Raw genomic sequence first — 17472 nt, forward strand, 5'->3', positions numbered from 1 at the left:
TGCACGCATGAGAACCCGTGTAGGAAAGCCGGGTATGACGGCAACCACTTGGAAACCCAGTACTAGGGAAGCAGAGCCAGTGGCTATCTACATATCTACATATATATGGTTCTGGAATTGAACTCGGGGCTTGCGCCTGCTAAGCTCTCATGCTAAGCAAGCTCTCATGACACTTTAAGACCTCTGGTCTAGGGTCTAGCATTCATCTTGGTGGGGGTGTGTACTCCAGCGCATTTGGGGTACTATCTGATTAGACAGTGGATCTTATAATCTGTTTTTTTAGCAGTTGAGGTATACTGCCAGGGCCTGAGGTTGAACATAGACACAGCCTAAGAAAAGCAGAGCCCTGGTTCATTCTGCCATCTTGCCTGGAGTGAAGTTGCTGTAGGGAGAGGTGGAGGTGCAACCCCCACCTGAGGCCTTAGTGGGACAGACAAGAGGCAAGAAGAGTGCCAGCCAGTCCCTTCTCCCTTCCTTCTCCTACTCCCTGACTGTGAATGAAGGAAGCAGGGGGGTGCAGGGCACAGCAGTGAATCACAGTGGGTGTCAACACCTCTCACACTGTCTCTTCTCATCAAGACTTATTGCTATGAGCTGAGGGCAAGGCTTCCGCTCCTCTGTCCCTGCTGAACTTCCTTCTGCAAAGATATCAGAGCCCTCTAACTTCCACCCGACAGAGCAGGAGACTCCTACAGGGGAATGCCCTTAGAGAAGCACACTGGGCACTGCCTGCTTCCTGGGAGAGGGTGGAATGTCAGCTTGGCTCTTGGTCCTGCTGAAATCATGGGAGAGGGAGCATGGTTGTAGGTGTTATTTGACTGGGAGTTAGGGGGCAATGGGCTTTCCTGAGCCTTGCTTTTGTGAACTGAGGTTAGAACTTCTCTAACGTGGGATCCCAAGAGGAAACTAGAGGACTAATGACTCGGGTCCTCAGTCTGAGCAGCTGCCACCTTCTCCCGCCCCCCCCCCCCTGGATGTTTCCTGCCTGTGTGCGCTGTGTTATGCCTAGTGTGTTGTTGTGAAGGAGGTGTTGGAACAAGACTCGCTCCATCGTTAGTGGAATCAGAAGTCTTTTAAAAATGTCTCAAAGAAACGTTTTCAAAGAAATGTGTGCTGGCTAGTTTGATATTAACTTGACACAAGCTAGAGTCATCTGGGTGGAGGAATCTCAGTTGAGAAAGTGCCTCTGGGCAAGCCTGTAGTGCATTTTCTTGATTAGTTACTGATGCGGGAGGGTCCAGCTCATTACGGGTGATGCCATCCTGGTTCTATAAGGAAGCTGGCTGAGTGAGCCAAAAGGAGCAAGCCAGTAAGCAGCACCCCTCCATGGCTTCTGTGTCAGCTCCTGCCTCCAGGTTCCTGCTCTGACTTCCCTCCATGAAGGATTATGACCCTTTTCTCCTCCCCAAGTTGCATTTGGTCATTTTATTACAGGAACAAAAACCTAAAATGAAACTTAAGATGAAAATTTATAAAGGTTACATTTTTCTTATGAAGATCTTGGATGTACTTTTAAAACTATGTTCTTCATATCTGGCACATAGAAAACACAAAAAAAATTGTATATATCCAAGAAACAAATGTTACACTTTTTCATATTCAAACTTACATACATATATTACATGTTATTGTTTAGAATTATCTATATTCGGAAATGCTTGTTTGATCAACACATACACCCATGGACACCCAGTGCCCTAAGGACAGCAACTACAATTATACATGTTATTGCAGTCCTCAACGCCTGCAGTGCGTGAAGGATTTAAAACTACTTCCAGTGCCAGATGAAGTGATTTCATCTCCTCCTCATCAAGATTTGTTGATCTGTCCCATAAGGCATGGTCCTCTTCCTGCCTCAGTTCCAAACTTCAACAATTCACTGAGCATGAAATACATTGCTTATATGGATTACGTCAATACTTCTTAAAAACCCTACTTTCTACCAACACCGAGGAAAATAAATTCTCCATTTCTCTCTAGGTCACCCATGAGGAGTATAAAGAAGGGGCTGAGGAAATGGGTCAGCTGTAAAAGCTCTTGTCATGCAAGCATGCTGATGCCCAGCACCCACTGTAAAACTTCTGGGGTTGCTGGCATGCACCTGGAATCCCAGTGTTGGGTGCGAGGATTCAGGTGGGGTCTGGGGCTTGCTGGCCAGCTACCTTAGTAATCACATTGCGCCTGCAGCCAGGACGCTGCGTGAGATGTCGGTGCTCGGCTCTCTTTCTCCTTTTCATTCAGCCTGATATCCAGCATGTGGGATGGGCTGTCCACAGTTAGGGTGGGTCTTCCCAGTTTAGTGCGTCTAGAAACTGCCTCACAAACACGCCATGGCATGGTCTCTTTAATAATTCTGGGCCCTGACAAGTTGACAGTCAATATTAACCATCACACCCCATGAACATGATTTGCTACTTGGCAGAGAGAGAGAGAGAGAGAGAGAGAGAGAGAGAGAGAGAGAGAGGAGATGTAATTAAGGAAATGATGCTGCTGGTCTTATGGATTACAGAAGTGATCTGTTGCCGCCACTGTGAGCCAAGCAGTTGGCTCTCTCGAAACAGCATATCATGGTGCTCAAGGGAAAAGCCCTACTCTACTCTCAAACAAATAGCTGAAGGACTGAATTCAACACAGCATTTTTGCACACAGCTACTTCCACCTGAGCCATCAAGGTGGTCAGTTTTGTCACAGTTGGCATCTACAACTTCTGTCACGTCTGCCTGCCTTTGAGCACGCATTAGCTTGGCCCCACCCAGCAAATCCAGAGGGAGCTTTATCTTAAGGCCAGGTGATTAGTAACTCCAATTACATCCGCAAGATCCTCTTATCTAGCATATCATACACCTGGGGCGTGCTCTTGGGAGGTACAGAACTGCTGATAACAAAGAGACAGCGCAGTAAGAGTAAACACGCATGCTGGCAGCTCCAATACCGTTGCAGGGCGCTGCAGTCCTTCCCTGCACCCCCTACTGTCCTGAAAATGATGCAGCTTCAGCTTACACTGTCTTTTTTGCCTGTCACACTCTTGTCCTGCCCACTACACCTTATTCTCATGGAGATCAATGGGCCTCGACTCATGTCATACAATGTGATGTCCAACCAGAACACTTAACACTATCACCCCACTCGTCTCCTTGACTACCAGCTCAGCAGCTGAATCAGTGCTGTCCCCCATACAGCCCTCCTAGCTTAAAGCCATACTCATGTGCCCCTTCCTTTAGAATATGTCTGAAGACATGTTCGCTGTTTTATGTTGGGTCTGGGCTCCATGTCAGTCCCGGAGCCAGCACTGGAGTGTGAGGCAGATACAGGTTCAAGTCACATCTCAACTGTCAGCTTTCTGACCTTTGAAGGGTCCTTCATCTCAGTCCCAAACCTGCAAGGTCCCCATGGCCCAACGTAAGGGTTCGGAATGATGAATGTAAACACAGAGAGAGCCCAGCACGCTGCCGGCATGTCCCGCAATGCTGCCTCCACCATATCTTATCCCAAATCAGAGCCCAGCACGCTGCCGGCACGTCCCACAATGCTGCCTCCGCCATATCTTATCACCACTTCTGTACCAGACTGCAGAAGACCTACTGTGCCCCTGGCCTAGCAAGAACGTCCAACTAAAGATTGTCATAACGGCAGCTTTGGTGAATCAGGAGAGAAAGTGCAAACAAACAAACAATTGCTCTACAAACGAAAGAAAATCTGCTTTCCTGGTTCGTAGCATTTTTAACTATTAATTTCAGCATCCACAGATGTAAGTCTATTTTCTTCCCGTGCTTGCGTGCATCTTCGAGCACGTGTGCCAGACAGCACAGGGGACCTAAACACAGACACAGCTGGAGCAGGCCTGCTGCATTTGGCGGCACAAAGCCTCATGGCCACTGTCTCGTTTGGACGGCCCACTTTCTTTAAGTACTCCCTTCATCTTTAAATAGCAGCAATACAGTGTTTTAGAAAAAATAAAAGATTTCTTGTTTGAATGAGAATGGCCCCCCTAGGCGCATGGATTGAATGCTTGGTCACCAGGAATTAGCATTATTTGAAAGGATTAGGAGGTGTGGCCTTGTTGGAGGACTTACATCCCTGGAGGTGGGCTTTGGGGTTTCAGAAAGCTCTGTTCCTGCTGCCTGTGGATCAAGAACGCTCAGCTACTTCTCTAGCCCCATGTCTGCCTGCATGTAGCCATTCTTCCTGCCATGCTAATGAGCTAATCCTCTGGAACTATAAGCAAGCCCCAATTAAATGCTTTCTTCTATAAGAGGCTTTTGTTTTTTATAAGGTCACCATGTCTCTTCACAGCAACAGAACACTAAGATAACTCTAATGGTAGAAAGTCAGCAGCCAGCTATGCACCCGATTTAGAGAGTAGACCTGAGCCTTACCTGTAAAGCTGAGAGGAGAAGGCAATTCTATGTACAGTCTTAAGTTAAACGAGCTAGTACGTGAAGCCAGGTAAGGGGGCCACACACCTTTTATCCCAGCAGTGAGAGGCAGAGGAAGGTGGATCTCTGTGTTCGAGGGCAGCCTGATCTACAGAGCGAGTGCCAGTGCAGCCAGGGCTACACAGAGAACCCCTGTCTCAAACAAAAACAAACCAACAAACAGATGAACTAGTAGTTGTAAGAAGGCCTGCACGTGGTCTACATTCCACAGCTGTTAAAGTCTTCTTCCTTTTCTTTATCTTTAGACATTTTCAAACTTTTTTTGGTTATGAATGAATGATGTGAGCGAATGGGTGGGGGTGTGGGGTAAATGCGTGCGACAGCAAACAAAAGGAAGTCTGAGGAAGATGTGCGGAGTCAGCCCTCTCCTTGCAGCCATGTGGGTGCCTTCCCCTGCCGAGCCCTCTCGTCATCCCACCCGCCTCTTTTCTTTTTATGGGACAAGCTAGACAATAGAACACAAGGCCATGTCTCTGCCTTCAGCTTGGGGACCATCGTGCTATTGCAGGGACACTACAGTACCACACCTGAGAAGCCAGTGTCCCCTTCCTCCCGTTAGTCAGAAAGTGATGAAAGCAATTTTATTCCAAACAATCCTGGTCGCACACCTCAAACATCTTGAGATATAGAGACAAGCAATGGACAGTTCGTGAGTTAAATCCAGCCTGACACCTTTTGTGTGAATCGAGTTTTATCAGACACGCTGGTCCACACACTTCTGTATGTCACAGATGCTCGGGCCGCTTTTTGAGCTGTGCCTTCCCTACGATTTCTGTGCTGAAGCCCTAACTCCAAACTTCCTTGCATTTGGAGGTGGGACCTTTAGTGAAGTAATAAAGGTTATATGAATGCATCAGGTGGCTCCTATATCTGATAGGCTTGGTGTCCCTAAAGAAAAGAGAGCCCAAGGATGTTTGCACACAGGCTAAAGGTCACACAAGGATACGACGGGGAAGGTCCTATCTACAGATCAGAAAGGAAAGTCTAACTGGAAACCTTCCCTGAACGGCATTCCAACCTCAGTCCTCCTCTTCTGGATGGCCCTGGCAGTTCTTTGCTGTTACTTCAGCTAGCCCTGACTGAGACTGACTACAGTAGCAGGCCTAAGAGGCTTATTATCTAGCCCATTGCAGAGAAAACTTCCCAATTTTTCCTTGATTTAAAAGGTTGTAGTTAGGGGCTGGGGAGATGGCTTAGAAGGTAGCGTTACTGTGCAGGAATGACGACCTGAGTCTACATCCCCCACACCGTACGGTGTGACGGCACACCCTTGTCATCCAGCACTGAGAAATGAAGACAGAAGGACCCAGGGAGTTCCCTGGCCAGTCAGTCTAGCCCGTTTTTAGGTTCCAGGTTCAGCGAGAGACCCTGTCTCAGAAAACAAGGTGAAGAGCCAATGGGGAAGATACAAACATCCACACCAGCCTACATACATGAAGTTCATAGTTAAATATACCCTCAGAGGACAGGACTCAAATGGGCATCTTTCTATTATATTACAGGTTTAGCCACTTATCAGTCCATTCCTTTGAGTGTGTTTATACGTCATCTTTGTAACCTGAACGCCCCAGCCATAGTCATCAAATATGTGTCAAGTCTTGTCCTTGGCATGTATTACAGGGACATGTTAGAAGCAGTCCCTTTGTCCAAAGAGCTCAGAGGAAGTCCCCTTAATCTGTGTACTGGGGACCCTGAACAGCACAGTTCATCTCTCTGCAGATTAGGTTCCTGTCTATGTGCTGGGGACCAGGGGACCCTGAACAGCACAGTTCACCTCTCTGCAGAAGCCCAGTGTCTTAGATTCCTATCCAGTTGCTTTAATAAAATAACTCAGCAAAAGCAACTTAGGGAAGAAAGTTTATTTGGCTCCCCAGTCCAGGTTACAGTCCACTATTGCAGGGAAATCAGAGCAGCTGGGATTTGAAACATTTGGTCCCACTCACAATCAGGAGCAGAAAGAACAAGGATTTATGTGTGCTTATGCTGGCGTCACTCAGGTCACTTTTTCCTTTTCACACAGTGCAGGACTCAAACCCAGGGGACAGCACTGCCCACTTTCTACTGGGTCTTCCCTCCCGAGTGAATGCAATCAAGACAGTTGCCCATGCTGTGGAATATTGTTACATTGTGTGAATATGTGTCACTGTGACTGATTTAATAAAGAAGCTGGCTGGCCAATAGCTGAGCAGAATAAGGTTAGACAGGATAGCCAGACTAGGAGAATGCTGGGAGGAAGAAAGGTAGAGTCTGGAGTTGCCAGTCAGATATAGAGGGATCAAGAGATGAAACTGCCATGTTAATAAAGGTACCACCATGTGGCAGAGCATAAATAAGGAATATAGGTTAACTTGAAATGTAAGAACTAGTTAGTAATAAGCCTGAGCTATTGGCCAAGAGTTTGTCATTAATATTAAGACTCTGTGTCAGTTATTTGGGAACAGGTGAGTATGAAGGAAACTTTTGCCAACACCCCCACAGACATGTCCACAAGCCCAAACCTCATCCTCACTGAGACTCCTGTCCCAGATGATTTTGTAGTGTCTTAAGTTAAAACCAATCATCACACCCAGCAAGGACTGAGTCCAAAGCTGGAGCTCCAAATGCACCAACCAATGGCAGAAAAGGGACAGCAGTCTAAAGTCACTTTTGTGTTCCTATCCCAGGAATACAATCCTACCACATTTGGTCCTGGGGATCAAACACATGAAAAAATGCCTGAAATAAAAATAAGTATGCTTACTACACTTGAAGAAATAAAGAGCAGGCTCACACAATCATGGCGAATGGAGAGGTAGAAACTGACTCCCAGAAATCAAAACTGTTAGAAATTATGGGTACAATTTTAAAAAGTTTAGAAACAAATTTAGCGAATCAGGATAGGCTAAAGGAAACTTGCAAGTTCTAGGAGACAGAGGGAAGTGATACAAATGATGGGAGAAGTCGAAAAGTCAGCTCGGGCTGGAGAGAAGAGGGCAGGGCTGGTAGCTGAGAATTTTAGACAGCTGGCAAAAGACACCCATTCATACGCTCACAAAGCCTGGCGAGTCTCAAAGCTGAATTAGTAGGAAAGGAAATCTATTTCGAGATACACGGAGGCAGGAGAGAAAGGCAGAGTAAATGTGGGCGACGTGAGGAAGGGAAAGGAGGCCCCTCACTCTGGAATCGGGTCGGAACCGCTTGCCTGCAGCAAGCCAAGAATGCCAGCGCAATCAACAACCGCTTCAAGCTGTCCTCACTTCCCCCGCTGCAAGTCTATGGTTTTCTAGGAATCTCATCAGAAACCCCATGAAAGGATATGTGCCGAGTGGCTTCTATATCAGAATCTAAGACCATGTAAGGCAACGCCAGCACCACCTCATGAATCTTTATTATCAAAAGGAGGGGGGTGGAGAGAGAGGGAGAAGCATTCTTATAACCTTTGAGGCATAACTTGAGAGCCACAAAAATGGTAGAGATGGCTCCCCTGAGGAGCCCACACCCACGTTTAGATGTGTCTTGCTTTTTAAGACTCTTGTTTGAGAGGCCCATGCTCATAGTTTGAGGTGTTTCTTACTTTCTGATGCGCTCTTACCCTCCTCTTAACCCCAACTGCTTAAGCATATACTAATGTGCTAAAAAAAAAAAATAGGGCTGGAGAGACAGCTCAGTAGAGTTAAGAATGCATACTGCTCTTCCAGAGGACCTGTTTGGTGCCCAGAACCCCCACATTGGATGGCTCACACATGCCTAAAACTCTAGCTCTTTGCGATCTACCGGCATCTGCGCATTCATGACACACACACACAATTTAAAACAAATATATAAATATATACATATTAAAACGTATTTAATAGAAATCTCCAACTCATAAACCTGTTAATCCTAATTTATTTTTTGAGAGAAGTAGTTAAAGCTACAAATCCTGGGTTTGTCTGAGTCCAGGTCTTTATTTTTTTTTTCATTTCCCACAGTTCCTGTGTTTTTTTTTTAATTTATTTAATTATTAAGGATTTCTGCCTCCTCCCCGCCACCGCCTCCCATTTCCCTCCCCCTCCCCCATCAAGTCCCCCTCCCTCATCAGCTGGAAGAGCAATCAGGGTTCCCTGACCTGTGGGAAGCCCAAGGACCACCCACCTCCATCCAGGTCTAGTAAGGTGAGCATTCAAACTGCCTAGGCTCCCCCAAAGCCAGTACGTGCAGTAGGATCAAAATCCCACTGCCATTGTTCTTGTGTTCTCAGTAGTCCTCATTGTCCACTATGTTCTTTAAAATGCTAGGACAGTAATTCTCAACCTGTGGGTTATGACCCCCTTGGGGATGGAATGACCCTTTCATAGGGTAAACATATCAGATATTTACATTATGATTCATAACAATAGTAAAATTAGTTATCAAGTAACAATGAAAATTTCGTGGTCAGGGGTCACCACAACATGAGAAACTGTATTAAAAGTGAAACTGTATTAAACATTAAGAAGGTTGAGCACTATGGCTCTAGGGGAATCCTCGGGCTACTGAGAGCGGCAAACTGGAGCTGTATCTCTGTCTCCTTGTTGCTGACAAAACCAGAGCAAATATGAAAAACTCTCAGAAGAGTAGGTGATCAGGTTTAGAAAGATGGTTCCGGAGTGAAGAGCGCTTGTTGCTCTTCTAGAAACCTGAGTTCAGTGCCCAGCACCCACCTTTGGTGGCTCACAATAGTCTTTAACTCCAGGAATGTGGCGGGCACCTGAACTCACATGCACATACTCACATGCAAGCGCGCGCACACACACACAGAGACACACACACACACAATTTTAAATAATGAATACATCTTAAAAATGTTTTAAGGGGTGACCTTAAAATCATCCCGGGGCAGAGTGGGAGGAAAAGTACTTGAGAAGAATTAGGCTCAAAGCAACATCAGCATAGCAAGAAGAGCAAACTGTCGGTAATACTGAAAGAAAATGGCTTCCAAACAAGATGATGTTTGTTGTAGCTTGACAGACAAAAATAAAGTGCCCTATAGCTCTTGAGTTTGAACAACTGTTTCCTACTTAGTGGAGCCTTTCTGTTTAGGGAGGCTATGCAACCTTTAGGAGGTGGAGCTTTGTTGAAGAAGTATGCCACTTCCTGAACTCACACTCTCTCCCCCTCCTCTCCACCTCTACCTTCCTGTGTGTGGATAAAATATAATCCCTCTGCTTCCTGTTCCTGCTGCCACACCTTCCCTGCCATCATGGACTCTGTTGCTTTGGAACCTTAAACAAAAATAACTTTTCCTTAAGTTGCTTAGTCATGATGTTTTACGATAGCAACAGAAAAGTAACTAACACAGGAGTTGGTCCAGGGAATAGGGTTTTTTGTTGTTGTTGTTAAGAACCCGACTATGCTTTTTGTTTGTTTGTTGTTTTTATTTTTCAGTTTGTTTCTTGAAATGCAGAAGACAGTAGAACTTTGGACTTAAAAAAAAAAACAAACAAACCTGTGGAATGGTGGCAACAGAGCTTAGTGGGTCATTGCACCAGATGCCTGGAAGACAGCAGTACTGAAGTCATGGGGTGGTGAAAGTCTGGCTTGTGAGGTTTCAGATGGGACCAAGGGCTCTATTAAGCAACTGGGGTAGAATCCATTTGTGTGATATGTTGGCGAATACTCTGGGTGCATTCTGCCCATGCCCTGATAATTTATGTAGGACAAGAATATATTTGCAGAAGGAAAATAACTTCCAAACAAGTATGATGTGCCTTTCATGAAAATACCTCAATAATTATTAAGAACTGAACAAAACAAAAACACTAATGAAATTCACCCACAGTAGCTTTTTACCAAGGAACAATTAAGGATACATGTCATACAGAAAGAGAGTAACCACAGATGAGAGAAAATGAAGGAAGAGCCAGCAGACCAGAGGCTGAGTCAGTAAGAGTGAGCAAGGACATAGTATGTCGTCCTAACCCATAGAAGTATTAAAGAAACCTAGGGGCTGGGAAGATGGGCTCATGTAGAGGAGTGATTGCCGGGCAAGCACACGGACCTGAGTCAAATGTCAATCACCAGTGGCAAAGGCTGCCTGTGGTCATGCTCATACTTAAAACTGCAGTGCTTTGGGGAGTGGAGGCAGAGAAGCAGTGGACTTGCTGATTGTCTGCCTACCTCCACCTTCAGTGGAAGATTCTTTCTCAAGGAAATAAAGTAGAGAATGGTAGATCAGATAACAATGTTGTTCTCAGGCCCTTGTGCAATCACATAAGTATATGTATGCACACACACACATACACTGCACACATATACCACATATCACACAATATATATAATATAACACATACATAATACATACACACCAGAAAAAAATGCATAACACAAAATCACAGACATCAACAGAGGTGTGGAATGAAAGTTCTGGGGTCATTATCCATGAAGAACATGATAAGAAAAATATGCACATTGCGAGTTGATAAGGAGTAATGTCCTTTAGTTGAACCCTTCCAGTATGGAGAGAGACTCCTTAAAGCTGAGGAAGTTCTGAATTAAAACATCTTCTCCAGGGAAAGGGGGACAGGTTCATGCGATACAGGAAGTAAATTGCTTAAAAGTCTCAAAAAGATCCCCCAAACTAACAAGAGACACTGGGTCCCCTTACCCCTGTTATAGAAGCAGCAAACAACTGCCAGGAAACTCCCAGAGAGCTGAGCTGCCTAGAAGAGCTTCCTTGACCTGCCTAGATGCTTGCTGGAAGCCCTAAGGTTGCAGCTTTTGTGGTTCACCTCCTGTGTTGGGGCAGGCTTTTCATTGATGCGTCTGAACTTGAGTCTTCCCAGCTTCTGTAAGTAACCCTATTCCAATGAACTAATTGGTCCATCACGTTGGAACTTAGTGTAAAAGCATAAGTTTGGACTATGGTTGGTTCCTTTTATGAGGGGAGCAGACATGGATGTGTGCCACGTCTGTCCAGGAAAAGTCTCACTCAACACAAACTGTGCGTGAACACTAAAGGAATTGTGGAAGTAATACCTGACTTCCAAACAAGAGAAAAATACACAATGATTGCAAAATTCAGAAGATTGACATTATGTGTCTCTGATCCAATATAACCAATCAATAAAAGGGGCCACCCCTGTTTGTGTGGGGTGGGGTGGTGTCAGTGTGCATGTGTGTGGACATTTCTAGAGGTTAGAGGTTGACATTTAGGTATTTCTGGAGGTTAGAAGTTGACATAAGGAGTCTTTCCTCCGAGTTGATCTGTAGATCAGCAGAATACCAGTAGATCAGAATTTCAGCAGACTTTGAAGAGAGTTTAAGGAGGGCTCAAAAATGTCTATGGAAATTCAAATGTCTTAGGCTAGCTAAAATATTGAAAGGATGTATAAATTTAGGGTACTACACTGCTTGGATTAGGGATTTCAAGGAGAACTATAGTTATCAAAGAAGCATGGCATGGTGTAAGGACATTAAGTGGATCAGTGGAACCAAATAACGACCCCAAATTAAGCTCTGTAGATTTATAAATTGTTGGTGTCAAAGGAACTCATTAGAGAAAAGCACATTCTTTCAATTGATGGTGGCAGAAACATGACACATCTTTATACTTTAAAACAGTTTATCCAACTGACTTAACCACTAACAGAATTAAGCCAATATCAAGATCTTTGGATCATTTGGGAGGCAGAGGCAGGAGGAATTCGAGGCTAATCTATGCTCCATATCAAAACTCTATTTCAAGACTCCAAAAGCTCAGCGTAAGCATGCTTGCCTGGCATGTGCCAAGCCCTGGGTTCAATTCCTAGAACCTCAAAGCAAGTAATAAAAATGCCAGTTTCTGTCAAGGAAACTTCTGGCAGTTTTTACCACGCTATTCAAGGGATAAATAATCCAGCCTTAGTAAATCACTGAGCTTGAAGCTCCTGGATTCAGCTAGCATGGATGGTCAATGAGTTTCATGGAGCCACCTGTCTCTGTACCCAACCCTCCTCTTCCCCCCTAGTGCCTGGGTCATAGGCATGTGCTACCACACCTAGCCTTCAAAGGATGCTGGGGACCTAACTCAAGTTGTCATGCTTGCATGGCAGGCACTTTAACAACTGAGCCATCTCCCCAGTCCCTGTCTGTGCCAATACTCCTCAAGAGTTTCACTTAAAAATAAAAATGATTACATTCCCACACACTAGCTGATCAGAAACCACCCAAATATCATCCTTTAAGGAAGTTCTCATTGGCCATGTGAGAAAGAAAAGGCAGAAAGAGATTAAGAGGATTATCTGACCCCTTGAACAAAGCAAGCTATGGCAAGGCCACTGACTGGCCAGGACTACGGAGAGGGTTGTCGCAGATCTTTAGACATCTACCTATCTCAGCTGTGCCCCCCCTCCATGCACGCATGCACACACACACACACACACACACACACGGAGAAAACCAGAGGACAGACTGCTCACACTGCCACCTCAAGGCTGGTCTGCAGAAAACAAGAGAGAGAATGAGAGCAAGACAGAAAAATCAGTGATGTGAATGAGGGTCCGGCTTGAGATCTCAGAGAGGCAGGCAGTTTGCTGACCCCGAACAGTAAAGCGCTTGCGGATTTGTGAAAGGGCAGCAGTCAGAATAGATCTGTGATTCTGGAGGAGCGGAACCAGGAAGGCCAGGACAGAGGCCGACAGCAGCAGCAGCAGCATCCTCCCTGAAGTTGAAGCGTGTCTTCCAGGGCAGCTTCCTCCAGGCTTTCAACCCTGGCTGGAAAGCGCCAGGAGCAGCTTATCACCACCAGAGGGCACCGGGGATCTCCCCACAGCTGCCGTTTATTGCCAAAAAAAGCCTTACTGAGGGCTACCCTGGGGGACTCTAGCTGCAAGAAAGCCCAAGGCAGTGCCACCTGTGGCCATCACGCCACCAAATGCCCTACCCTTGTCCTAGCTTCGATACAGCTGGCCTCTATTGTCCCGTCATGTGGGATTCACTTTTTCTGACCACAAGAGGTGGACTGGAGTATTGAAGAATAAATGAAATTATTCATGTCCCAGTTAGTTCTACCCTTTGAAGCTAAAGAGAAAGTGGCCAGTGCCAACCCATTCCTTCATGTCATGGGAGTCATGACAATGGCAGTATTTGCTGCAGCCATAGCAACAACTGAGAGACCTACCATAGCTGCATCTTACCGATGTGAAGAGGCTCAGAGATCTTTCACCTTATTCTCTGGTGTGTAGGTGTGTCCATGCTTGGGAGTGTGGAGGCCAAAGGAGGGCATCAGATACCCTGGTCCCTCAGTCTCCATCTCACGGCTTTCAGACAGGGTCTCTCTCTCACAGGGCCTGGATGTAGCCAGTTTTCTAGTAAGCCTGGCTGGCTCCCAACCCCCAGTCAGCCTTTCATTCCTTACACCAACATGGGAATTACAGACACACATGGCCACACCCAGCTTTTACATAAGTCTGGGAATCTGAAGTCAGGACGTCATACTTGCTCATGAGAGCTCTTATCCACCGAACCATCTCCCCAGCTCTGTTTTATCTTTTGAAAAACAGTTTCTTACTGAGCTTGAAGCTTGCTGATTTGTCTAGACTGGTTGGCCAGCAAGCCCCACTTATCCTCCAGTCTCCTGTTCCCCCAGCCCTGGGATTACAGGCATGCACCACCATGCCTGGCTTCTAAGTCTGACTTTTTTTTTTTTTTTAATGTGGGTTCTAGGAATCAAACTTGTTTCCTCATCTTGGGTTGGCAAATACTTCACCAACTCAGACATGGAGATGCTTTAATAACCAGCAGAGAAAGGACTAATTCCCTTTACTAACAAGGTGAAATGACTGAACTGGGCACCTGCGGGTTCTTCCAAAGCAGAGTCTGCTGCCTGCTGTGTCTAACCTTCCCTGAAGATACAAAAGCCCTGACACATTGTTGCAGTTGATTGCTTGCATCAAAGTTGAGGCTAACCACAGGCTCCCTCCTACTGGGCTCTCTTGGGGAGCTAGCACGGCTGGTGGGGCTAACAAAGTCTGATCTGAAATCACAGCTGAGCGGCTCCCATTGCCGGGTTGTTCTTTGAGGCACTACTGAGCAAGGGAAGAAGAATGAGCCTCATAGCCAGAAACAAGGTTGCTCTGTTTCCTTTGCTCCAGTAGCAGGTGCGAGTTAAGTGACTTTTCCTTCACTGGTGCTCTGAGGGTCTTTCCCCAGGATCTGGGCGAGCAGGGCTCAGTTTGCTAGAATGTTGGCGTGAGTCAGTTTCTCGAGTCAGGATTTAGAGAATGTAACACATGAACAGACAGATGTCAGGAAACTTTGGAAAACACCACAAAGTAGATTTTTGTTTTCACTCTATAGACTTATTGAAGCTTTTATTCATGAATGGGGTTTTGGTATTTGTTTTGTGTTCCAGACATAAGACACTGAGGTTTAGAAAAGTCTCCTGTAGGCTGGGAGATAACTTAGTGGGAGGGTGAAGTATCTGGTGTGTGTGCATGAGGATTTGAGCTTAGTCCCCAAATCCACACGAAAAAAGGAAAGTGGTCCAGTTATATGCACCTTAATCCCAGCACTGAGGAGGCAGAAAAAGGGAATGCCTGAGACTCACCGGCCAGCCAGTCTGAAAAATTAAGTGGAAGGTGTCTGAGGAACAACAGCTGAGGCTGACCTTTGACCTCCACGTCCATATGCACGCACATACACATCTATACAATACACCGTCTTTATCTAAGGCAACAAACAAGGCCACAGAGTCTCTTCCTGGTCCCCATTTCTGAACAGCATCCTGGAGCTGGGGACTGGGACACGATCCACTTCAGCTGAGTGGTCTCCACCCCTGCCATGATCGTTTCTGCTTATCTACTTTGACACGCCCATCCTTCCTTCTGAAGTGCCTGCCCCTTTTCGTCCACTCAGCTCTTCCAGAGACCCTGCTCCACTCTCCAGGGCTGCATCTCACTCAGCTCGTCGAAGAGCTAGACTAGTCTTTACCTGCTATGAGCTGGGGAGGAAAGGCCACACCAAGAGGGGGAGAAAGCATCAATGATTATGGAAGGCACAGTGTGGTAAGCCTCCTTTCACTGAATAACAGTGGAGGAGGAGGAGTTTTTGCAGAGGTACAGAACCTTTCACATGCCCCGGAATTCCTCTTCAACGGAACGTTCCCAGAAGGGTAACTAATAGCTCCCAGCTGCTGCCAGGCAACGCGAAGGCCGAATGGCTCCCGCTCTGGGCTGCCAGATTAGCTTGCTGAGAGCGAACCTTCTTCAGGCTTTCGGTGCACACCGAGGCTGCCGAGAAGCTGCGCCGCCCACAACTGGAGCCTCTGATCCGGAGCGAAAGCAAGCATACACAAAGCATTCTGTCCCCTTCCCCTCTAAGCGTCGCAACAGTAAGAACAGTAAGACATGGACCTTACCAGCCTAGGAAGGACTATAAATACAGCTTCTTCGCACCTTACTCCACCAGGAACAAACATTCCCCGGAGCTCGCCTATGCACCTACCCGCCTACCCACCTACGTTCCTTCCCTACTCTCACTGGCTGGGATGTAAAAGCTGTTGTTGGGGCTGGGGACATAGTTTGGTTGGTGCTTTCCTCATATGGGGAGTCTGAGGACTCAAGTTTGATGCCCGGAAGACACAGGCACACACAAAGTCAGGTGTGGTGGCACACATTTTGTAATTCCCTGCACTGAGGACTCTGAAACTGGCAGACAGATCCCTGAGGCTTGCTGGCCTGTCGGCCTAGCCTACTTGGTTAAGCATTAGGAGAGCAAAAAGGTCTGCTTCAAAAGACAGGTTCAACAGTGCCCAAGGAGAGCCACTTTCTATACTGACCCCTGGCCTATATACGTATGGGAACACATTTGTACATGTGTGCATGCATTTCCTCCCTGAGAACGCGCGCGCGCGCGCGCACGCGCACACACACACACACACACACACACACACAGCCATTGTTCTCTGCTAACTTCCAGGCACTATGAAATTGTAGACTCAGCTCTAAATTGCCATTCCCTCTCTGTTGTTAGAGTAAACGTGATACAGCCTAGAGTCACCCGGGAAGAGCGCTGACACATGGAATTGCCTCCATCAGACTGGCCCATGGCTAGATCTGTGAAGTGCTGTCAGGATTGCTAATTGATTTAAGAGGACCCAGCCCACTATGAACATTATCGCTAGGTAGGTGGGTCTGGGCTTCGTAACAATTAGCTGAGCACAGGCCAGAAGGAACAAGCCTGTAAGCAGCTTTCCTCGTGGTTCCTGCCCTGACTTCTCTCCATGATGGACTATGATGTGGGACCGTAAGCCAAGTAAACTATTTCCTCACCGAATTACTTTTCATAATATCGTCAATAGCAATAAAAATAAGAAAAATAAAACCTTCCATATGTCAGGCAGGACCAATCACCCAACACCATCACCTCCCCAGAGTTGGGACCAACTGCCTACGAGGATTCCTTGCTTATCTTGTGATGTTCCCTCATCTGATCAAAAAGTTCGCTATCCCCACCCAGCCAGGGGAGGCAGAACCCAAGGCTTTCTTGTCCATCCACACGCTAAGCATCACCCAGCCCATGGTGCTTTTCTGGCAGAACCTTTCTTGATGCCAGAAAGACCTTCCTAAGTCTCAAACCTGGCAGTTTTCCTATCTAGCCTCATTCAGTTGATACCTGTAAAACCGCTTCCTTGAGATAACCCGATTCATGACTCTCCTAGTTATGGTTTTTATTGCTATGATGAAACACCATGACCAAAAGCAAGTTGGGGAGGGAAGGTGTGGTGACATTTTGTTTGTGCTGGAATAAAGCTTGCCTGAAGATCAGAGTGCAGAGCTAGCCACACGAGTTAGCCATACAGGCCAGGCAGTGATAGCACACACCTTTAATCCCAGCACTCGGGACACAGAGGCAGACGGATCTCTGAGTTCAAGGCCATCCTGGACTACATGAAATTGATCCGGCTTAAAAGAGAAACAGAGACAGATGGTGGTGGCTCAGACCTTTAATCCAAGGACTTGGGAGCTGAAGACAGGAAGGAATATGGCTGGGTGGAGAGAGAAATATAAAGCAGGAGGAGACAGGAGCCCAAGGAATTCAGTCTGAGGCTTCGTAGAGA

Source organism: Microtus oregoni, unplaced genomic scaffold, assembly GCF_018167655.1.
Source record: "Microtus oregoni isolate MIOR12 unplaced genomic scaffold, Mior012 000007F_ref0000211, whole genome shotgun sequence".
Taxonomy (NCBI): domain Eukaryota; kingdom Metazoa; phylum Chordata; class Mammalia; order Rodentia; family Cricetidae; genus Microtus; species Microtus oregoni.